Source organism: Somniosus microcephalus, chromosome 4, assembly GCF_052327205.1.
Source record: "Somniosus microcephalus isolate GS21.2 chromosome 4, FLI_Smic_1.0, whole genome shotgun sequence".
Taxonomy (NCBI): Eukaryota; Metazoa; Chordata; class Chondrichthyes; order Squaliformes; family Somniosidae; genus Somniosus; species Somniosus microcephalus.
Genome location: NC_140990.1, coordinates 24892132 through 24917520, shown reverse-complemented (window position 1 = coordinate 24917520; position 25389 = coordinate 24892132). Strand labels below are relative to the sequence as shown.

Genomic DNA, 25389 nt, shown 5'->3' with positions numbered 1-25389 from the left:
AATCTGAAGATTATGAATCTTTAAAGTATTAATTACTGGCAGAAATAAGGTCTGAAATCACCAGATAGAACTTAAAGACATTTTAGATACAAACCACAAAAGGGGCCGGTGTTCGAAACGCTGTTTAAATTACAGGGAGAGTTTATTCTTTAAGTCTGTTCAATTGTTTGTTCAGTAACAGCAGATATCATCGTTCTAATATCACGCATCTATAAATCACTCCAATAAATTGCGGAATCGTTGTTATTTCACTGAATCGTTAGGGAAAGCTCACTGGAGTCGTGATTACCAGTGTCCTGAAGGTAAGGCGAACCAAATTCTAGAGAACGAATTGACCTCGGAATAAAACAATTCCATTAGCAACCCTCTGCTTCCAGGTTACAATAAACAGACAAGGGTTCAATCCCACCGGTCTCTAAAAGCAGAACCATGTAGCTATGTAGCTCGGGGTGTTTCCATTCACTGGCAGCCAACTCACCACCGACCGGTTTCACAGCACCACTGGCGCCACAAGGAAGTGAGGTGAGAGCATCCTGAGACACGACAGCAGATTATTGAGGGCGGGGATTAGAACGGGAGTCTTCAAATATCCAACCCCGCTTTTATAGAGCGGACAGCGACAATGCGGCTACTCAGCATCTGGGTTGTGTTGGGGGCATTTCTGACAGGTAATTGTGGACCAAACGCATTTCATCTTTTCTCTCATTTCTAACATGTTTTGAATCTGAATTTTAAACACCCGCCTGTCTGATCTTTTCCTGTTTGAACATGTTTTTCAGACCTGAGTCTTGGAGATTCTGTCACTCAGCCGCTGGCCTCAGGAGTTAAGACAGAAGGAGAAACGGTGACTTTAAACTGTACCTATGATGAAAGATCGAGCACAGAATGAGCCGACCGGTTAAACTGTCCTTTCTGCTTCTGATCAACTGTTTCCCCTTAACGTTATGGATCGAGTACTAAAAGGTGTCAGTGAAATAATATTAACACTTTAGTTTGAACACGACATGATTGGACTCATCCTTACCGGCAATAAGCACCCCAAACACAATCCAGGCACTGAATAGCGGCATGGCCGCTGCCGAGTCCGAACCAGTCGCTCCCGTTAAAAGCCCGATCCCGGACCGGGATAGACCTCGTCAGTGGCTCCTATTGGTTCAAGGTCACTTCCCAGTGATGTCTGGGTTTCTTTTTACATTCACTCCTATAATACGAACCAGGTACTGTGCGGTCTGCCCGGGGTGCTGACTTTACCAGAACACATAAGTTCTACTGTCGCTTGATTTCAAGGTGCAGGTTAGTGTGACATTATTTTCCTCTTCAACCGTCATTTCAGGGACCGGCTGTTCCACTGTGGCTTGGTGACTCCATTCTAGCATGAAATAATAGCAATACTCACCACCATAATCATCATCTCAATCAACATATTCATCGTCATTTCACCAATAATAACATCGGGGTAACAGGAGTCAGGGGGAGAATGAATTTTTACTGGGAAAGGAATATTACTGAGAAGTGATATAATGATGAGGAGCGGTACGATACGGTTCTGCATGATTTCCCTGAGTCTGTAACTCTGCAGTCCGGAAAAGACTTTGTCGGAGCAGAAATAAAGAACCCCCCCAACTGTACTGCTGATCCAACCAATGCCAAACAAGGAACAGGGGCCGCAATCTCTCCAATAACACGGGGCTGGCAGGGCGGGTCAGAGCGAGAGCAGCAAACGGAAGCTGTGGGTGGGGCTGCGAATTCAGGGCTCTGTGTAACCGCAGAAAGTGCGCGGTGTCGCTCAGCTGATGGAACGGAAAGGGCGATGGTTGGGTCTCGAGAAACCTGTGGTAAACCTGCGACTGCTCACTGAGAAAGTGACTGGGACCAAATAGAGTGAGACGGAAATGAAGGAAATACAAGAAATACATTGTTTAATCAGCTATAATATAGATTTGTGAGACACAATATCTGACTCACGTGTTTTTATATATGATCAACAAACGCTAATTCCCCTCAATTACCTCATACTAAATCGATATAACAGAATCCGCCAGCAGAGGGAACCAAACTGAAGCAGCGGGCTTAGAAGGTCACGTGATGCAAACGCCAAAGCCAATCGGTAGTCTGCGTGACGTCATAACGAAGTCATCCCCCTGCGGTGTGCGGGTGGAACAATGAGCTGAACAGCCCGGATTACCGCTCTCCTCAATCTCTGCCTCATTCCAGTCCACTTCACTGCGAGTGATCGAGTCACTCATGTTGCTAATAATACTTGCGGCTGTGTTCGACAGTAAGTACTGGATGATATCAAATAACACACGTTAACCGATTGATGCAAAGATCTTGTGCAAGGATTTAATGCAGTTACTCCTTAGATATATCCACATGATGGACAGCTGGGTAGATGGGAGGCTAGAGACACAAGTTTAGATCGATCCAGTTTAACCGTCTGCTCTTTTGTTCCCTATCTTCACAGGCGGACTATGTGCAGATCGAGCAACACAGTCTCTGGTGACAATCGCCGTGTCAGAAGAGAGTTCGGTGCAGTTAGATTCCGAATATACAGCCCCGAATATTTACACTATGCAATGGTACCGACAGAAACCGGCACAGCATCCAAGCTGGATAATTAGCAAAATAGTAGCACATAAGGGTGAAGAAGCCTCAGGAGAATATCTGGCGGATTCTAACACATCTAGAAAGTACGGTTACTTCAATATAAGTGGCTTGGGTGTGGAGGACGCGGCGGTCTATTACTGTGCAGTGAGGCATAGCGTCAGATACAAGCAAAGGCCCCGTACACAAACCTCAGCGAGTATTTCCAGCTCCATTAAATGTTCTTTGTGTTTGTATCTGTGGTTTACTTTGACCTCAAGCCCACAGAGACCAAAGACTGTCAGGTTTCTGTATCAAAAAGAATATGGTTGTCTTTGTCTTTGACCAAATCAGCGGAGAACCGATCAGGGAAATCTGGTGACTTGTCTCCCTGTCCCGAGCAATATCTCGTCAGTAAATATCACGGAGATTACCAGGAATACTAGATGGACCAGTGGAGGTAGGGAAACCTATCGTATGTGGTGAAACTACAGCTGAGTATCAGGGTCTGTTCTTCCACAACCGTTCATTCAGACGGATCCTGGGACACTGAGTCTGCGCCATTCGTTCATGTAACAAAACACAGACTGTGTGAACAGTCTGGCAGTAAAGATAACCCTCGAAAGATTTAAACACAGACTCACTGGGCAGCACGACCATTATTATCAGTAAGGAATATGTGAGCACATGATGCCTGGTTTTGAGTTCGACAGAAAATAGAAGCATTTTTATAATATGTTGACCCTTCTCGTCTGATATTAAAGAGAAAACTGAATTCAGGAGCAGACTTCACTTATTGGGAGATTGGTGGTGGCTCCCATTGTTAGAAAACACTGAGCGCTCTGATAATGGCACAGCCTACAGTTTTTGTAAGGTTTGTGCTGATCTTTGCTGCACTGTGTCTCCACCGCACAGAAATAGGTGGCGGTATCTGTCACTCGAGCGTCGCTAACAGTCAGAGCGCTGCGCTTCTCTACTGAACTGAAGCGAGCTGTGATCCTGCTCTGATCGCTGGTACCGGCCATCAGGTGCTGCACGGTTCGCCTCGGGTATTGTCTGTACCATTGTAGGATCCGTCCTAAGACTGTGGTGGAACAGGCCAACGATGCAGTGTCTCCCTCGGTAAAAACCACTGACTCGGGAGACTGCCATACCTCTTCACTGCCAGTGGCACCTGAGAAGAGTATGTAGATATAATATAATATAATTAATACAGTGTAGTTTATTATAATTAATACAGTACAATTCAATATAATATAACATAACATAACATATCATAATAAAATATAATACAATACTGTGGAATATAGTATACAATACAATATAACACAATACAATGTAATATAACATAACATGATATAATATGTAAGAAGTCACACAACACCAGGTTATAGTCCAACAGCTTTATTTGAAATCACAAGCTTTCGGAGCGCTGCTCCTTCATCAGGTGAAGTGGAGAAATGCATAAAGACACAGCTTATATAGTCAGAGAATAATGTCAGATGTTTACAGGTAATCTTTCCAACTGCCATTTATCACACCTCGGCAGAGAGATAATCACAGCAATCAAAGGTGTGAATGGTGTCCAAACAGGTCAGTCAGGAAAACATTACATCAAAGAACAATGAGGTGGGGTCACAAGGGGTCAAATGTTGCAGATGCTGGGGTCTGTATGAAAAACAAAAAAACAGACAAAAAACATCGTTGAGCAGAAAGTGATATTCAAGTTCTGCAGCCATGAGGACGGCCTCAACCGGGATCTTGGGTTCATGTCACGCTACATGTAACCCCACCTGACGTAGGGTTATCCAGACTCGAGTCGTCATTGGCTTGTTCTCTCTACACAGATGCGGCTGGACCTGCTGTGATTTCCAGCAAAAAAAATGTTTTTTGTCTGTTTTTTTGTTTTTCATACAGACCCCAGCATCTGCAACATTTGACCCCTTGTGAACCCACCTCATTGTTCTTTGATGTAATGTTTTCCGGACTGACCTGTTTGGACACCATTCACGCCTTTGATTGCTGTGATTATCTCTCTGCCGAGGTGTGATAAATGGCAGTTGGAAAGATTACCTGTAAACATCTGACATTATTCTCTGACTATATAAGCTGTGTCTTTATGCATTTCTCCACTTCACCTGACGAAGGAGCAGTGCTCCGAAAGCTTGTGATTTCAAATAAAGCTGTTGGACTATAACCTGGTGTTGTGTGACTTCTTACATTTGTCCACCCCAGTCCGACTCCGGCATCTCCACACAATGATATAATATAACATAACATGATATAATATTACATAATATAATATAATACAATATAATAAAATACAATATATAGCATAACATAATCTAACATAACATAATAATATATCAATAAATATTATGTATCTACGCTGTAAAATATTCCCGATAAACAGCGATTGTGACCACACTCACACGGAGGGGAGACTAAGAAATTCAGGGAGATAATCACTAAAGTGAAGCTCAGCTTAATGTCGGATCCTATCGATCTGTGTAAATTGACTGTCGGCAGATCCAGGCCGAGAGAGGCTCCTGGAGAAGGCAGCGCTGTTGTCTATCAATCTGAGCCCGACACCAAGACACTGTGCTCGTCACACACGGTCTCTGGAACTCAAAATGTGAACCTGTGAGGGAAGCTACGGGCTCAGCATTGATGGAGACTGGGGTGAGGAGAGCGCATGCGTCAGAGCATCGGCACGTCATCCTGAATCCGACCCGGAAATGGGAACAGAGAGAATTCGAAAAATGAACAACGTTCTGTCAGATCAGCCCAAAGAATATACTTTACACCCGATCACCAGGTGGCGCTGACAGACCGCTGTTTCCCACCGCCGGTCACGTTGCATCAGCCAATGCTGCCTGACATATGTTTTCATATAAATTAACAAGAAATTCCTTTTCACCTCTTAGATTTCTGTTCATTGATATTATATCGTCACTAACAATGTAATAATTTCACGCATTACTTCACATCCTCCAGTTGAAAGTTTTGAATTAAGTACATTTCTCATTAATAATTGCAATTCGGAATTTGTTGGACTTTTGTTATGTTACCCAACATCTGCTTGCAACCCCATAGGTTAATCCCAGCCCAGCGATGAAGATGCTTGTAGCTAATATAATAACTGAAAATCATTTCACCACCCTGGGGGCAACACAGTTCTTATAGAGAAGCGGAAGTTTATGACATCCAAGAAGTACATTATTATTGAAGTAATTTCCTCACACATGTATTGTCTGCGTGTTGTACAGCTGAAGGCTGCAATTAAACAAACGGCGTCAACAGATATTAAATCCGTTTCACCCTGTCAAAGTGAACATCCCTCGTAAAGTGACTCTAGATCCTGGCGAGTATTCCATGTGTTCTCCACTGCATTCCCTGTACACGTGGGCCCTTTAGACTGCCAGCACCCTTTTAAATTCACCCATAGCAACATAGAAGATAGGAGCAGGTGCAGGCCATTCGGCCCCTCGAGCCTGCTCCGCCATTCAATGAGATCATGGCTGATCATTCAAATTCAGTACCGTCCCTGCTTTCTCCCCATATCCCTTGATCCCTTTAGCCTTAAGAAATATATCCAACTCCTTCTTGAATATATTTAATGAATTGGCCTCAACTGCCTTCTGTGGTAGAGAATTCCACAGGTTCAACACACCCTTAGCTATTTCAACAACACTCATGATGTATGTATGTTCTTCATTGTCCCTTCTCATGTACAATAGATCACACGTTTTCTAGATTAAGTTTCATCGACCATAATCATCTGTATTTTTCTCTCTCTCGGTGGGTGAGTCCATTCAACGGGATCGGTAATGTTCAGTTCTCAATTGTATTCGATAGCCCCGGGTACCTTATCATTTAATCTGTCTGACAACCAGCTCATCCCACTCACTCCATCAGAAAACGAAGCCGACATCCCCATTGTCTAGGCCGTATTTGATAACAGAGTCCCAGAGGGTGAAACGTTGGCTTCGGAGTCATTGCAAGGACCCGATTCCCCACCAAAGTAAACAGACACCAATGGCTTTTGACGTTTACGAAGTCCAAACAACCCGAATATCGACTGTGTCGGTGAGAAAGTCGTCAGCCGTCTGATAATTGGATGCTGAGGAACAAAGATAAAAGAGGCGGCCGCCTTTGTCAGTCACTGGCAAATTAAAAAATCGGTTAACGAATTGATTAGTGATACAGATGGATTTTCGAACAATCGATATCGCGGGAATTTCAGAACCAATATCCTGAAATACGATGCATCGAATTGGGACTGACACCTTTTTATTTTCATGTGACTATTCAGAATTAAGAAGATTGGATTGTAAAATAATCCTATTGAGCGTGTTGCCAGTTTGTCTTGTATTAGCAGGGCTCCGTGGTGAGAGGGGATTTCCCAAACCGAGCAGGTGACGGCGGTGTAGGGACAATCGGTTCAAATCCGGTGCGGTGCGACCACCAGGAGCAGCGATAGGATTTCGTGCTTCCGGCAAATATAGGGCCGGGCACCGGAATTCACAATCTCCGCCTGTCAGGGTAATGCAGCCGACGGGAGCGGAGGGTTCGATTTGTTTGTTGACAGAAGGAGGAGTTATAACATTTTCGGTGTGCGGTCAACCTCGGCTCCATCTCCGGGGTGTATTCCTGTGCGAACACGCACATTGGGGAAAACGTTGAGACATCCTGTACAATAAATCTCGTCTATCACAATCATCGAGATCAGGACTTTTATTTTCACCATCTTGGGTCCCCCTTTAGAAAAAAAACATTCAGAATTGCAGTATTGCCATTTAGTGTCACCTGACAAAGGTCTACAGGGTTAAAAATAGTTAATGGTGTCGCCACTGTAAGTGGACGCACTTTTAGGAAACCCTCAGTGTCTGGCTTACCCAGTAACCGTGATTTCACTGGGATACATCAAATATGGTGGTGTCATATTATTACGTATTTAGAAAGCTACATACAGCCGTCAGGGCCACTAGGGGTGGCCAATAAATGCCGGCTTTGCCAGCAATGCCGACATCCACAGAATGAATTTTTAAAAACTTTATATTGTGGCGGTTCCACCGGGTGTCCCTTACTTATAATGTACATAATTCACTTTAACTTTACTATGTATGTATACAACTTACCTGTTCAGGGCGTTGCCCCTTTAAGAAGTTTATAGCTTACCTGTTTGGGCCGTTGCCCCTTTAAGGACGCGTCCTAACGCGCTGACGTCACGTTACGCATCACGTGACGCACCTAGACGCGTCGGCCACCAGCCCAGTTCGGCCTTCCGCTCCCTCGACGGCCGCAACGGCCACCCACAGTGCCGGGTGCCCGGTGAACGCTCCCGCGCTCGCGACTACTGCCGCATCGGCCAGCGGCAGTGCCGGGTGCCTCTCGCTCTCGCAACTTCGGCGCAACGGCCAGCCACGGTACCGGGTAAACGCGCCGACGTCACGATGCGGGTCACGTGACCACCGAAGCGCGGGAAAACGCAACCAAGCGTGATGACGCTCTCCACCTGACTGCGAACTCAGTCCTCGTGGTATCCCCGCTGGGAAAAGACCTACTCGAGGGCTCTCCTGCAACCATCTTACTTACCTGCTGTAATTCATCTGTTCCTGCATTAAAGAACTTCTTGATTGTTTATCCTGAAGTCGAACTCGATTATATAGTAGGCATTCATCCAATACCTGCTGAGGTGAACTCGAATTCCTACAATTGGTGACCCAACGACGTGAGTACGGGAGCTCATCAATACCTAAATTGATGACCCCGTATCCGTGAACATTTTCCACAGAAGAAACATGCAGCCTGACCCTCGTCTTCACGGAAGACGACCGACGAACAACCGACGAACAACAGCCGATGAACACCAGTTCCTACATTGGTGACCCCGTCTTTGCGAACGTATTTGCAAAGGAAGCGCAGCCTGGAGGTGATCCTGTTTTTCATGGATGAAACGCAGCCGGACCCGAGTTCTGTGAATGATTTTCACAAACGAAGCACGCCATGGAAGCATCAGCCGTTTTGCTGTCGCTACCGCAATGCATGGAGCAACAACCGCCCTCGTGCGTTATAAAGGTAGAAGCCCTGTTCACCGAGAACATCGATGCGGCGCAGACCACGCACTTGCTTACAGTCTCAGTATTCAAAATTTCTACCGCTACATGGATCGTCCACCTCTACGACATCTCCCAACGCAACAGCAAGTATCAATCCTCCAAGCGTGGGTTCTGCGGTTTTTCGGGCCCACAAGATTGGAGCGTGCCCCCACGGAGATGCCACGAGGACTCGATCCTCACGGACCACGAGGACTCGCTCCTCACAAACCACGAGGCCGCACTCCTCGCGCACCATAAGAACCCATCCCTCGCGAACCACGAGGACCCATCCCTCGTGAAACACGAAGACTCATTCACCGCCGACGACGCACCAGCCTGTCAGCCTGCTGGTTGAGTTACCTACCACACTTCTCAGTGAGACGGGGAAGCGTTGCCGCCCTCCCGGCAGTTTTCTCCCTACCGAAATCAACAACATCCCGGAGCATTGCCACCCTTTCTACAGTTTTCCCCTCAACAAACGCAAACATCTGCTGACACTGCAAGCATCGAGGACGGGTCCAAAGAGCAGTCCGCGGCCGTGATCGGCCATGCGCAAGTTGCTGTCATCACCAATCACTGATCACCGCAGCAACGGTTCACTCTCTGTTGTGTTACCATCGTAGCACTAAGGCACGCACCATTCCGCGCGTTCCAGTCTGCCTAAGAGTCGCTCACATGTCGGCGAGTTCACCGACCTCACCTGCCAAGTCCTTCTGGATCGCCCGTTCGGCGTTCCTGCAGATTTCGTCAGACTGAGGACTTTATCCAACATCAACAGAGCCATGGTCCGCATCTGCCCAGCTTGCCCATCCCTATGACACGGCCTGCTGTTTCGCTCCAGCGCCCGCTTCGAACCACGGGTTGCGGAGGTCGCATGTCTCCACGGTCCTTCGCATGACGGATATGTTTTATTCGCCGCGACACACGTAAGGATCCGCTCACGACCAGCATCTTTAGACCTCGCCTGCCAAGCCGGAACAGCATGACCGCTGAGACCACCAGCTCGTCAGACCACCTCACCTTTGGACTTTCATTAAAGCAAATTCTGGGGGGGCGTGTGTGGCAGTTCTACCGGGTGCCCCTTACTTATAATGTACATAATTCACTTTAACTTTACTATGTATGTATATAACTTACCTGTTCGGGGCGTTGCCCCTTTAAGAAGGTTATAGCTTACCTGTTTGGGCCGTTGCCCCTTTAAGGATGCGTCCTAACGCGCTGACGTCACGTCACGCATCACGTGACGCACCTAGACGTGTCGTCCGCCGGCCCAGTTCGGCCGTCCGCTCCCTCCACGGCCGCAACGGGCAGCCACAGTGCCGGGTGCCGGGTGGACGCTCCCGCGCTCGCGAGTACTGCCGCATCGGCCAGCAGCAGCGCCGGGTGTCTCTCGCTCTCGCGACTTCGGCCGCAACGGCCAGCCACGGTACCGGGTAAATGCTCCAACGTCACGACGCGGGTCACGTGACCACCGAAGCGCGGGAAAACGTGACCGAGCGTGATGACGTCATCACGCTATCCACCGGACTGCGAACTCAGTCCTCCTGGCGTCCCCGCTGGGGAAAGACCTAATCTAGGGCTGTCCTGCAACCATCTTACTTACCTGCTGTATTTCATCTGTTCCTGCATTAAAGAACTTCTTGATTGTCTATCCTGAAGTCGAACTCGATTATTAGTAGGCATTCGTCCAATGCCTGCTGAGGTGAACTCGAATTCCTTCAACATAACATTTTATGGCGTTTTCATTTTTATTATTTAGTGTCCCTTCAAATGAAATAAATGAAAATGTAAGTTACTACATATTTATCTCCGTGGTGGTTTAATTTCTCCCTGCAGTAAACATCCTGTTCACAGGACAATAAATAGGAAGAAAATACAAATAATTCAGAGAGTGAATACTTAGTTTGACAAATTCGACGTATACGCATTTACCCGAGACCACCACCAGGTGGCGTGCCTGTCTGTCAGGAGCTTTCACATTAATTTAGGACTGAAAGGACAATCAAAAATTTCCGTTTCTGCGTGTCTTATACAACGAAAGCATCGAGACCAAAGGCCGTACGGACGTCACGGTAACTATAAAGTGGACGGATAAGAGAAGGAAATATGAGGTAAATATGAATTTAAATGAGTAAAGAAGGAGAAAAGTTCGGGGTTCAGATACAGAAAGTTTGGAAGAAGATGGTGATGCTGTAAAATTCTATCATTCTAAGACCACGATGACCATTTAAGATAGAAATACGACAGAGATCAAATCTTCCTGAACAATTTTACCTGTCGTTACACACAGCTACCAATGAAATTCCTTCCCAGTGACGATTCAAGGGGTCTCTGGTTTGAGAGACTGCCAATCCCCGAGTGGGACTGTGAATGACGTCAGGGGACAATATAGGCCGATTGGTGAGAAAGTCGCCCATCAGTCTCACACTGCACGGGGTGAAAATGAAGCTCTCCCCTCTCTTCCCCTCCCAACCATTGAAAGTCCGGGACTCGGCAGCAAGGTCTAGTCTGGAAATCAGACCCTGATTGATCCGCCTTCTGTTCCTCTTCATCGTCATGAACAGGAACCTCCGCAAAGACCTGTTTCCAGTTGGAGCCCTGGTGCTGTTGATGTGCTGTGAGTTCATTTATCAGCTCAGACGCATTGTTTCATTAATCTCTTAATAGCTTGTGGTTGTTGAGTGAGTTTGTTTTGTTCACAGCCGTTCGGTGTGAGGATCGGATCTCACACACTGAGCAGGTGGTGTCTCGGGAAGGGGAACAGGTTGAACTGGACTGCCGGCTCTCCTTTGGTACTGCGGATACCGTAGTCTGGTACAGACAAGCACTGACGGGGGCGCCGACATTTATCGGCTCCATATACGAGGGGAATAAAACTACAGGACGCTACAAACTCTCCTTTGACCGAGCGATGAAGTCCAACATCATCTTTGTAGACGGCACCTCGGCCAGAGACGCCGGAGTGTATCACTGTGCGGTGGGGACACAATGAGGCAAAGAGCGGCTCCAGCTGCACAATATCCTGTTTGCTGCCGCGTCTCCGCTGCACCCTTAGCCTTTCCTCAAATCAAGTACTTTAGAGATGCCGGTGATATTCAGAAATGTTAGTTTCCCGTGTTCAAACTTCCATCGGGATAAAGTTACAATATCTTTTAGCTATAACTACAGATTCAGTGAATCAAAACATATAACTAAGATTTTTTATGTTTGGTTGTACAACGTGTAGAGTAAATAGATGGACAGACACAGATCTCTGCATCTCACACACATAGATAGATAAATTGATAGATAGAGAGAGAGAGATATCTGTCTAGACAGACAGATAGACAGACACAAAAACAGATAGAGAGACAGACAGATAGATAGACAGGCATACAGACAGACAGGCAGACAGACAGACAGATAGATAGACACATAGATAGATAGATAGATAAATAGATAGATAGTGCGAGTCATCAAAGAGTGCTGTGAGTTAGGGTAAGTGGGGTGTTAGGTGCTCTTTTCAAACTTTAACTCTGGGTTGTAGTTAATAAGGCCTTTCTGGTGCAGAGTGACTGTTGGTAAACCATTTAACTGGTGTAACTAGAGGGATTGATTTAATTTGAATCCAACTAATTAAAGGGGATACTAGCATCTAAAATCGGGCAGAGGGTGTCCATAACTAAAAATAAAACATTTAATTAATTACATAGAATGGAGCAGGTGATGTGTTACTGTTGCGAGATGTGGCAGCCGGTGAACCCCATTGAGGCTCACGGTGATTACGTCTGTGACAAGTGTCTGCTGCTACAGGAACTCCAGCTCTGTGTTGATGAGCTGGAGTCTGAGCTTCAGACACTGCAACACATCAGGGAGGGGGAGAAGTACCTGGACTCTGTGTATCAGGAGGTGGGCACACCTATGAAGTTAATTAATTCAGATGTAGCCCATGGTCAGGGACAGGACGGTGTGACTACGAGTGAGGCAGGTACGGGGATCCAGGAGGTAGAGCTGGAGGAGCCGCAGCCCTTGCTCTTGTCCAACAGGTTCGAGGTTCTTACTCCCTGTGGGGACAGGAGCAGGGACTGCAGGGAGGATGAGCAACCTGGCCACAGCACCGTGGAACGGGGGGCAATTCAAGAGGGGGGAGTAAATAATTGTACAGGGCCTTGGTGAGACCGCACCTTGAGTATTGTGTGCAGTTTTGGTCACCTTACCTGAGGAAGGACGTTCTTGTCATGGAGGGAATGCAGCGAAGATTGACCAGGCTGATACCTGGGATGGCAGAAATGACGTATGAGGAGAGGTTGTGTCGATTGGGCTTATACTCATTGGAGTTTAGAAGATTGAGAGGGGATCTCATCGAAACCTATAAAATTCTGTCAGGTCTGGACAGACTATATGCAGGAAGGATGTTTCTGATGGCCGGGGAGTCCAGAACCAGGGATCATAGTCTAAGGATAAGGGGTAAGCCATTTAGGACTGAAATGAGGAGGAATTTCTTCACCCAGAGAGTGGTGAACCTGTGGAATTCTCTGCCACAGAGGGCGGTGGAGGCTAGTTCATTAAATATATTCAAAAAGGAGTTGGATATATCTCTTAAGGCTAAAGGGATCAAGGGATATGGGGAAAAGGCAGGGACAGGGTACTGAATTTGGATGCTCAGCCATGATCACAGTGAATGGCGGGGCAGGCTCGAAGGGCCGAATGGCCTACTCCTGCTCCTATCTTCTATGTTTCTATGTTTCTATGTTTCTATGAAATGTTGTAGTGGTAGGGGATAGTATTATTAGGGGGATAGATAGAGATCTCTGCAGCCGAGAGCGAGAGTCCCGAAGGCTGTGTTGCCTACTCGGTGCCAGGGTTAAGGACATCTCCTCTGGGCTGGAAAGAAACTTGCAGTGGGAGGGGGTGGATCCTGTTGTCGTGGTCCATGTTGGTACAAACGACATAGATAGGACTAGGAAGCCGGTTCTGTTAAAGGAGTATGAGCAGCTAGGGGTCAAATTAAAAAACAGAACCTCAAGGGTAATAATCTCTGGATTATTACCTGAGCCACGAGCGAATTTGGCTAGGACAAATAAAATTAGAGAGTTAAATGCGTGGCTCAAAGACTGGAGTGGGAGAAATGGGTTTCGCTTCCTGGGACACTGGCACCAGTACTGGGGCAAGAGGGAGCTGTTCCGTTGGGACAGGCTTCACTTGGCCAGTGCTGGGACTAGAGTCCTGGCGGATCATATAACTAGGGCTGTAGAGAGGGCTTTAAACTAACTAGTGGGGGGGAGGTTCCTAGAGAGCAAATAATAAAAATGACAACAGAGAAGGCCATAGACTTAGGTAGCAGTGTGGAAATTAAAAACCAGAGCGTGTCAGGAAGGGGCAGAAGGTATGGAGTAAAAGGTAAAGTAATAAAAAGAGCAAAAGCAGGAACTAAGTGTCACAAAGCATATTTGAAAGTTCTCTATCTGAATGCACGTAGCATTCGTAACAAGATAGACGAGGTAATGGCACAAATAACTACATATGGGTATGATCTTGTGGCCATTACAGAAATATGGCTGCAGGGTGAAAATGCCTGGGAATTAAACATACCAGGTTATTTAACGGTCAGGAAGGACAGGCAGGAAGGAAGGGGAGGTGGGGTGGCTTTGTTAATAAAGGAAGGAATCACTGTAATACAGAGAAATGATATTGGGTCAAAAGATCAGGATAATGAAACAGTTTGGGTGGAGGTAAGGAATAATAAGGGGAAAAAAATACTAGTGGGCGTAGTCTATAGGCCTCCGAACAGTGGCAGCTCTGTTGGACGGAGTACCAATCAGGAAGTAGTTGAGGCTTGTAATAAGCGAACATCTATAATTATGGGGGATTTTAACTATCATATTAATTGGACAAATCAAATTGGGCAGGGCTGCTTTGAGGATGAGTTCATTGAGTGTATTAGGGATGGGTTTCTTGAGCAGTATGTAACTGAACCGACCAGGGGGCAAGCAACCTTCGATCTGGTCCTGTGTAACGAGACAGGATTAATTAAAAATGTCCAAGTAAAGGATCCCCTTGGAATGAGTGACCATAACATGGTTGAATTCCATATTCAATTAGAGGGTGAGAAGGTTGGATCTCAAACAAGCGTGCTAAGCTTGAATAAAGGAAACTATGAAGGTATGTGAGCGGAATTGAGTAGAGTGGATTGGGAAAATAGATTAAAGGGTAAGACGATACATGATCAGTGGTGTACATTTAAGGAGTTATTTTAGAACTTCCAAAAAATATATATTCCACTGAGAAGAACAGGGTGTAAAAGAAAAGACAGCCATCCGTGGCTAAATAAAGAAATTAAGGATAGTATTCGACTAAAAACAAGGGCATATAAGGTAGCCAAATCTAATGGGAGGATAGAGGATTGGTAAAACTTTAAAAGACAGCACAAAATAAAAAAAAGATTGATTAAGAAAGGGAAGATAGATTATGAAAGTAAATTAGCAAAAAATATAAAAACAGATAGTAAGAGTTTTTATAGTTATATAAAAGGAAAAAGGGTGGCTAAAGTAAATGTTGGTCCCTTAGAGGATGAGACCGGGAAATTAATGGTGGGAAATATGGAGATGGCAAAAGCACTGAATGAATATTTTGTATCAGTCTTTACAGTAGATGACACTAAGAATATCCCAACACTGGGGGGGAGGAGCTAAACACGATCAAAATCACTAAGGAAGTGGTACTCGGTAAAATAATAGGACTCAAGGCGGATAAATCACCTGGACCTGATGGCTTACATCCTAGGGTCTTGAGGGAAGTGGCGGTAGGGATTGTGGATGCATTGGTAATAATTTTCCAAAACTCCCTGGACTCAGCAAAGGTTCCGGCAGACTGGAAAACTGCTAATGTAACACCTTTATTTAAAAAGGGCAGTAGACAGAAGGCTGGAAACTATACACCGGTTAGCCTAACATCTGTGGTAGGTATAATTTTGGAGTCCATTATTAAGGAGACAGTAACAGGACATTTGGATAATCATAATTTAATAGGACAAAATCAGCATGGTTTTATGAAGGGGAAGTCATGTTTGACAAATTTGCTGGAGTTCTTTGAGGAAGTAACATATAGGGTGGATAAAGGGGAACCAGTGGACGTAGTGTATTTAGACTTCCAAAAGGCATTTGACAAGGTGCCACACAAAAGATTATTGCTTAAGATAAAGAATCACAGGATTGGGGGTAATATTCTGGCATGGATAGAGGATTGGCTATCTAACAGAAGGCAGAGAGTTGAGATAAATGGTTCATTCTCAGACTGGCAATCAGTAACTAGTGGTGTTCCGCAGGGGTCAGTGCTGGGTCCCCAACTCTTTACAATCTATATTAACGATTTGGAGGAGGGGACCGAGTGTAACATATCAAAGTTTGCAGATGATACAAAGATGGGAAGGAAAGTAATGAGTGAGGAGGACATAAAACACCTGCAAGGGGACATAGACAGGCTAAGTAAGTGGGCAGAGATTTGGCAATGGAATACAATACTGGAAAGTGTGAGGTTATGCACTTTGGCAGGAAAAATCGTAGAGCAAATTATTGGGCAGAAATTCGGGTCGGGGGCTTGCCGTGCGTGCAAGCCCCTGATCTGCACTTACCCGAAACGCCTGCCGTTCACCTCCAGGGATGCCTGGAATTCCTTTTTGAAAGGGAAGAATCCCGGGCAGCGTCTGACGTCACACCGCCCAGGAGTGCAGCCAGCGCGAAGCCTGTAGCGCGCTGTGCAAGTGAGACACGCCCCTTGAGGTCTCAGTTTAATAGGACACGCCCCCAATATTTCTCACAAGCTGAAAAGCATTTTTACATGCAGAGCAGCATTTCAAATAGGTTTTTGGTATTTTTATGAAGCTTTTGGTAATTTTTATAAACGTTTAAAAACTTTTACATTATTTTGAAGAACCTGAAGTAGTTTTAAACAGAATTAAAGCAATTTAAAGACCCTGAAAGAATTTTTTTCATTCCATTTATTTATTTAGCAACGGCATCGTCATACGTGTCTTCACACTGTTCCCTTTGGAGAACTGTATGAAGTGCTGGAAGGATTTATGGCCGTGATTAACGCTCATTCCGTGACCGTAACCATCTTTGAACCAGCCATTAGGGTGGTTAGTCCTATGGCGGGAGGGTTTTACGGGCTCCCACAAGCTATAGGAGGAGGGGGGCCACCCACACCCACGGACGCAAATATCCCACTGGATGTCAACCCAGAATTTAGAGCCGGAGCTCCGACTCCACTCGCCGGGACTGTCTGGAGTGGGGTTCGAAACGCTACCCTGTCTGGGCCAGCGGTGGGGATCCTGCCGCTACGCCAAAGGCCCACTCCAATTAGCAACGTGAAATGGCTGGAATGAGCACAATTCATGGCATTAAAAGAACTCACAATTGAACTGATGATGACCTCAGCAATCTCCTCAACGAAGTGGAGGCGCAGCGCCTGCTCATCATTGGTAATGAGAAGTCAAAGGCACCAAAAAAAGGACAGATGATAGCTTGGTCTTTCAAGTGGCAGCATAGGGCTCCAGTCACCGGGAGGGAAAAGGTGCAGGAAACGTATGGGTGTCACCTTTTGCGCGGAGTGGGCCTTTTGCGTAGTGGTAAGCATCCCCGCCGCTGGACCAGAAGGAGTAGGGTTTCGAACCCCGCTCCAGACAATCCCGGCAAGTGGAGTCGGAGCTCCAACTATAAATTCTGGGTGGACATCCAGCGGGATACTTGCGTCCGCGGGTGTGGGTGGCCCCCCCCCTCAGATGGGTTGTGGGAGCCCGTAAAACCCTCACGCCATAGGACTAACCACCCTAATGGCTGGTATGAAGATGGTTATGGTCACGGAAGGAGCATTAACGTGGCCAGAAATCCTTCCACCACTTCATACAGTTCCCGAAAGGGAACAGTGTGAGGATACGTATGACGATGACCTCTTGCACAATGCACCTCCTTGGACCCTCAGTCGCAGATGCGAGGGGGCAAATCGTGCAATTGTTAAATTTTTCATTTTATTGTCATGTAAAATGTTGGCCCAGTAATTCCGTTCCAAATGCGTGAGTACGGTCGGGGTACTCACGCGTCTGGCCGGAGGAAATGCTGGTTTTCAGAATGCACAGCGCATGCGGGGAAAACCGGCATTTCCTGTCCTCTGAACGAAGGGGTTCAGAGGCAGAATGCGTGTGACTGCACAGGCAGCGCATGCGCAGTAAAATTCGCCGGTTTCATTCATGCTTTCAGTGAGGTTAAGTCCTTACAACTTACACATGAAAAAAGCATGAGTACAGTTGCTCCAGAGGCTGCAGAGGAAGATATATTTTATCGTGGAGCTTCTGAAAGGCAATATTTTTGTTTGGGAAAGGGAGGAAAGTTATTTTAAGAAATGCTGAGGTAAGTTTTAAAGTTTATTTTTGTTTTTTAAAACGGGTTTTCAGTACTGTAGGTAGAAGGAGCAGTTGTGGCTATGTGAATTGAATTTGCTGTGTTTATTAAATATGAAAATGACTCCAACATTTTTAAGAAAGAAACTTTTCATCAGTAATATATTCTTTTAAGTAAATATGTATGTATGTCTGTATATATTCCTTTGCGTATATGTATGTATATATTCCTTTACTTATGTGTATGAATGTATGTATTTAATTATGACTTTCAGAGAAAGTAACTTATTGGAAAATCATAATTAAATACATGCATTCATACACATAAGTAAAGGAATATATACATATACGTAAAGGAATATATATGGACATACATACATAATTACTTAAAATAATATATTACTGATGAACAGTTTCTTTCTTAAAAATGTTGGAAATGTTACATTACTCATTTTAGAACAGTCATTTTCACATTTAATAAACACAGCAAATTCAATTCACACAGCCACAATTGCTCCTTCTACCTACAGTACTGAAAACCCGTTTAAAAAAAAAATTAAACTTTAAAACTTACCTCATCATTTCTTAAAATAACTTTCCTCCCTTTCCCAAACAAAAATATTGCCTTTCAGAAGGTCCACGATAAAATATATCTTCCTCCACAGCCTCTGGAGCAACTTTACACATGCTTTTTTCATGTGTAAGTTGTAAGGACTTAACCTCACTGAATCCATGAATGAAATCGATGAAGTTCACTGCGCACGCGCTGCCTGTGCAGCCGCACGCGCTGTGCCTCTGAACCCCTTCGTTCAGAGGATAGGAAATGCCGGTTTTCTCCGCATGCACTGTGCATGCTGAAAACCGGCATTTCCTCCGGCCAGACGCGTGAGTACCCCGACCGTACTCACGCGTTTGGAACGGAATTACTGGGCCATTATCTTAATGGCAAGAAACTTGAAAGTACTGAAGTACAAAGGGATCTGGGGGTCCTGGTGCACGAAACTCAAAAGGTTAGTATGCAGGTGCAGCAAGTGATTTAAGAAGGCCAATGGAATGTTGGCTTTCATTGCTAGGGGGATAGAATATAAAAATAGGGAGGTATTGCTTCAGTTGCACAAGGTATTGGTGAGACCGCACCTGGAATACTGCATACAGTTTTGGTGTCCATACTTAAGAAAAGACATACTTGCTCTCGAGTCAGTACAAAGATGGTTCACTCGGTTAATCCCGGGGATGAGGGGATGGACATATGAGGAGAGGTTGAGTAGATTGGGACTCTACTCATTGGAGTTCAGAAGAATGAGAGGCGATCTTAGTGAAACATATAAGATTGTGGAGGGGTTGGGTCGGGTGGATGCGGGGAGGATGTTCCCAATGATGGGTGAAACTAGAACTAGGGGGCATAGTCTTAGAATAAGGGGCTGCTCTTTCAAAACTGAGATGAGGAGGAACTACTTCACTCAGAGGGTGGTAGGTCCATGGAATATGCTGCCCCAAAAAGCTGTAGAAGCTACATCATTACATAAATTTAAAACAGAAATAGACAGTTTCCTAGAAGTAAAGGGAATTAAGGGTTACGGGGAGCAGGCAGGAATTTGGACATGAGTCTAGGTTCGGATCGGACATGGCCCTGTGGGTAGCGGGGCCGTGTAGCCTGATCCTGCTCACATTTCGTGTGTCTAATTCTGTTAGATTCAGGAGATGGTTCTGTGATAGTAGATTGGCGGCTAGGATCAGATCAGCCATGACCTTATTGAATGGCGGAGCAGGCTCGAGGGGCCGATTGGCCTACTCCTGCTCCTATTTCTTTTGTTCTTATGTTCTTATAGATATAGATGGATAGATAGAAAACGTCGATCATTCTGCCTGTATCCACTCACTTAGTTACATTCTCCTTGCATGTATCATTATGTTAATTCTTGTTCTTGGTTTGACAGCTGTTCGTTGTCACTCGGAGACATCCCAAATATGAGTTTATCGGGGAGCCGAAGGACAAACCATTTCGCTTCATCAGAAATTTACATTCGCTACAAATGAGATCATATTCTGGTACCGGTAGTTTTGCAATCAGGCTCCCGAGTATCTCAGCTCCACGTTGAGCGAGGAAAGAGTTGAGGGCAGGTTTAAAGTGTCTGTGGACCGTGAGAAAGGCTCCACCACTCTCACCGTTAACACGGCTCACCTGTCAGATGCCGCGCTGTATTACAGTGCGGTGAGACACGGTGAAACAACGAGGTGAGGAGCCTGGACAAGAACTCACTAATCTCGGAGACCGAGGAGACTCCCGGCCCACCGGGTTCAGAAGCGAGGGCGATAAAAGTAGCAACAGTAACAAAGTAATTAAAATGAGAAAAATACATCATCAGAGTCAGTTAATAGAATAATAATAATATTTATTGTTTGTTTGGTAATAGAAGTTTATTTTTTCACAATTTCACCCATAATCGGCCCTGATCCTGCCGGAAGTCCTCGATTATCTCTCCAGTGCTGTACCTGCCCTGGGACTGTTTGATGGGACAGTGTAGAGGGAGCTTTACTCTGTATCTAACCCGTGCTGTACCTGCCCTGGGAGTGTCTGATGGGACAGTGTAGATGGAGCTTTACTCAGTATCTAACCCATGCTGCACCTGCCCTGGGAGTGTGCGATGGGGCAGTGTAGAGGGAGCTTTACTCTGTATCTAACCCGTGCTGTACCTGCCCTGGGAATGTTTGATGGGACAGCGTAGAGGGAGCTTTACTCTGTATCTAACCCGTGCTGTACCTGCCCTGGGAATGTTTGATGGGACAGCGTAGAGGGAGCTTTACTCTGTATCTAACCCGTGCTGTACCTATCCTGGGAGTGTTTGCTAGTAGAGTGTAGTGGGAGCTTTACTCTGTATCTAACCCGTGCAGTACCTGCCCTGGGAGTGTTTGATGGGACAGTGTAGAGAGCGCTTTACTCTGTATCTAACCCGTGCTGTACCTGCCCTGGGAGTGTTTGATGCGACAGTATAGAGGGAGCTTTACTCTGTATCTAATCCGTGCTGTTCCTGCCCTGGGAGTGTTTGATGGGACAGTATAGATGGAGCTTTACTCTGTATCTAATCCGTGCTCTTCCTGCCCTGGGAGTGTTTGATGGGACAGTGTAGCGGGAGCTTTACTCTGTATCTAACCCGTGCTGTACCTGCCCTGGGAGTGTTTGATGCGACAGTGTAGAGGGAGCTTTACTCTGTATCTAACCCGTGCTGTACCTACCCTGGGATTATTTGATGGGACAATGTAGAGGGAGCTTTACTCTGTATCTAACCCGTGCTGTACCTACCCTCGGAGTATTTGATGGGACAGTGTAGAGGGAGTTTTACTCTGTATCTAACCCGTGCTGTACCTGCCCTGGGAGTGTTTGATGGGACAGTGTAGAGGGAGCTTTACTCTTTATCTAACCCGTGCTGTACCTGCCCTGGGAGTGTTTGATGGGACAGTGTAGAGGGAGTTTTACTCTGTATCTAACCCGTGCTGTACCTGCCCTGGGAGTGTTTGATGGGACAGTGTAGAGGGAGTTTTACTCTGTATCTAACCCGTGCTGTACCTGCCCTGGGAGTGTTTGATGGGACACTGTAGAGGGAGCTTTACTCTTTATCTAACCCGTGCTGTACCTACCCTGGGAGTGTTTGATGAGACAGTGTAGAGGGAGTTTTACTCTGTATCTAACCCGTGCTGTACCTGCCCTGGGAGTGTTTGATGGGACACTGTAGAGGGAGCTTTACTCTGTATCTAACCTTTGTTGTTCCTGACTGGGTGTGTTTGATGCGCAATATTGCTAAAAATTAACTTGATGAGGAATATATATAGTTTGGATTCAACATTCAGATTAATCCTCCGCAGCAAAATTTGAATCATCTTTGAATTACTGAATTGTGATTGAGCTCCATGTTGGATGATTAGAAATGTAGAAAAACTTCAATTTTTAAGAAGTCAACAATCTAACATTAGCAATTGTGGAATTATTAACATGAAGTTCATTTAGTTTATGCAAATGAACAGGTATTTTGTTAGTGACATGGGCAAACCAGAAAACTGAGACAAGAAAACTTGGAATTAATGTCAAATAGCATCGATATTAAAAGCAAAGCAATAAAATTGCAGCAGTTACAGTAATGATAACAATATATTCAAAATAATAAACTGGCATAATAATAATCCTGTATAACCACGTAGCAGTATTCATGAATAAATTGAGAAAAAATGTTACACAGACAGGATTACAGTTACCTCCTTTTACCACTGGATGGCGCTACAGCACCTCATCTTTGGCCAACACTTACAGAGCCGTCAGTTTAACGGTTTCACAGGTGACAGCTGGGGATAGCAGGAAATACTTCTGTGTCTTAACACCGCACTAGGCGGTGTATTTAGGGCAAGAGCCTGCTCATAAATTGCAGGTGTTACGGCACGGCAGACTGACAGATAACAATTCTTCAATACAAAATGTTTAATCAGTGTGTCATAAAGAGACATTGCGTAGATCATGCAATAAGCCCTCCCTCAGTTATTACTGCAGTATACCATGTCTTTGTTTATATTACACTAGTCCCTGTCTCAGTTATTACTGCACTAGAACCTGTCTCTATTAATATTACACTAGACCCTGTCTCAGTTATTACTGCACTAGAACCTGTCTCTGTTAATATTACACTAGAACCTGTCTCAGTTATTACTGCACTCGACAATGTCTCTGTTTAAATTACATTGGCCCTGTCTCAGTTATTGCTACAAGACCCAGTCTCTGTTTATATAACAGTAGGCCTTATCTCAGTTATTACTGCATTAGACCATGGCTCTGTTTCTATTACAGGAGACCCTGTCTCTGTTTATAATACATTGGCCCTATCTCAGTTATTACTACAAGCTCCAGTCGCTGTTTATATTGCAATAGATCCTGTCTCATTTATTACTGCAATGGACCCAATCTCTGTTTATATTACACGAGGCATTGACATGTCGCCTTATATTTCAATAGGCCTTGTCTCTGTTTATATTACACTCGACTCCAGTCTCAGTTATTATTGCACTAGACCCTGTCTCCGTTTGTGCTGCACTAGGCCCTGTCTCAATTATTAATGCACCAGGGCATGCCCCTTTATATTACACTAGGCCATGTCTCAGCTATCACTGCACTAGACAGTGTCTCTCTGTATATAACATTAGGCCCTGCCTCATTTATTTCTGCATTAGGCCGTGTCTCTCTTTATATTACACTAGACCCTGTCTCTGTTTATATTACACTAGACCCTGTCTCTGTTTATATTACACTAGACCCTGTCTCTGTTTATATTGCACTAGACCCTGTCTCTGTTTATATTGCACTAGACCCTGTCTCTGTGTATGTTACACTAGACCCTGTCTCTTTTTATATTACACCAGACCATGTCTCTGTTTATATTACACTAGGCCCTGTCTCTGTTTATATTACACTAGACTCTCTCAGTTTATATTACACTAGACCCTGTCTCTATTTATATTACACTGGGCCCTGTCTCAGTTTATATTACACTAGGCCCTGTCTCTGTTTATATTACATTCGGCCCTGTCTCTGTTTATATTACACTAGATCCTGTCTCTGTTTATATTACACTAGACCCTCACTCGGTTTTTATTACACTGGACACTGTCTCTGTTTATATTACAGTAGACCCTGTCTCTGTTTATATTACACAGGACCCTGTCGCTGTTTACATTACAGCAGACCCAGTCCCTGTTTATATTTCACTGGACCCTGTGTCTGTTTATATTACAGAAGACCCTCTCTCTGTTTATAATACACTAGACCCTGTGTCTGTTTATATTACAGTAGACCCTGTCTCTATTTATATTACACTTGAACCTGTCTCTGTTTATATTACACTAGTCCCTGTGTCTGTTAATATTACACTGGACCCTGTCTCTTTATATATTACACTGGACCCTGTCTATGTTTATATCACACTGGACCCTGTCTCTGCTTATATTACATCAGACCCTGTCTCTGCTTATATTACACTAGGCCCTGTCTCTTTATATATTACACTGGGCCCTGTCTCTGTTTATATTACAATCGACCCTGTCTCTGTTTATATTACACAGGTCCCTGCCTCTGTTTACATTACAGTAGACGCTGTCTCTGTTTATATTACACTAGGCCCTGACTCTGTTTATATTACACTAGCCCCTGTGTCTGTTTATATTACACTAGCCCCTGTGTCTGTTTATATTACACTAGACCCTCTCTCTGTTTATATTACACTAGACCCTGTCTCTGTTTATATTACACTAGACCCTGTCTCTGTCTATATTACACAAGACCCTGTTTCTGTTTATATTAAATTAGATCCTGTCTCTGTTTATATTACACTAGACCCTGTCTCTGTTTATATTACAGTCAACCCTGTCTCTGTTTATATTACACTGGACCCTGTCTCTGTTTATATTACACCAGACCCTGTCTCTGTTTATATAACACTAGACCCTTGCCTAGAAATTCAGTAGCGTTCACCAGCCATTAACGCCTTAATCGGGGTAGATTTCCAGCACGAGGCACTTAGCGCCCGGGCGCAGTCCGATCTGCGCCTACGCCCAACTTCAGTTGACATTTAGCGCCGGCGCAAAGTGTTTGCGCCCGCTCAGCTGCGCGTGCAGCTTATGACGTCATTTCGTCGTGCAACGATGTTTGTGCGCCCCAAACCGAAAGTTCAGTGGCGCCCGCCCAATGTGGGTGTGGCGCTGTTAAGAACTGTGAACTGGAACGCAGCAGAGGCCCTGCGGGCCTCGGGGAGCGCTAATTAAAGGACACTTAGGGCTAGATTTTCAGTTGCTTGCGCCAGCAGTTAGCGCCTTAAGAGAAGTGATTTCCGGGCGCTATGCGTGTAGCGCCCGGGCGCAGCGCAGTTTGCGCCCCGCCCCAAATTAAGTTGCCCGTTAGCGCCGGCGCAAAGTTTAGCGCCCGCCCGGATGCGCGCGCAGAAAATGACGTCACATCCTCGTGCAACGCCCTTTGGCCGCCCCGATTGCAAACTTCAGTCGGACCGCCCCATTGTGCGGCGGGCGGCCGGAGCGTTTGGAAAAAGGAACGCAACACAACCAGCGCGGGCCCCGGGGGGCGCTAATTAAAGGGAACGTCCTCTCCAGTATAAAGGCCATCCTTTTTTCAGAAAACAGTCTTGTGCAACGCATTTCTGGAGACACAACAAGGAGGATAGCTAACTGGTTTCAAGCAGCAAGAGGCAGGTATTTTTGGACTCAGGCAACAGCGCTGCAAGTGGCCATTTGGAAATTAGAGTGTTTGCCAGGATTTGATGGGGGTTGCATGGGGTGCCAACG

The 25389-nt window shown here is 45.4% G+C and overlaps 1 pseudogene; it reads right to left on the bottom strand.

The window, feature by feature from the left end:
• Positions 1-415: 415 nt before the first annotated feature.
• Positions 416-25389, bottom strand: part of LOC147118433 (uncharacterized) — a 111225-nt pseudogene continuing 86251 nt past the window's right edge.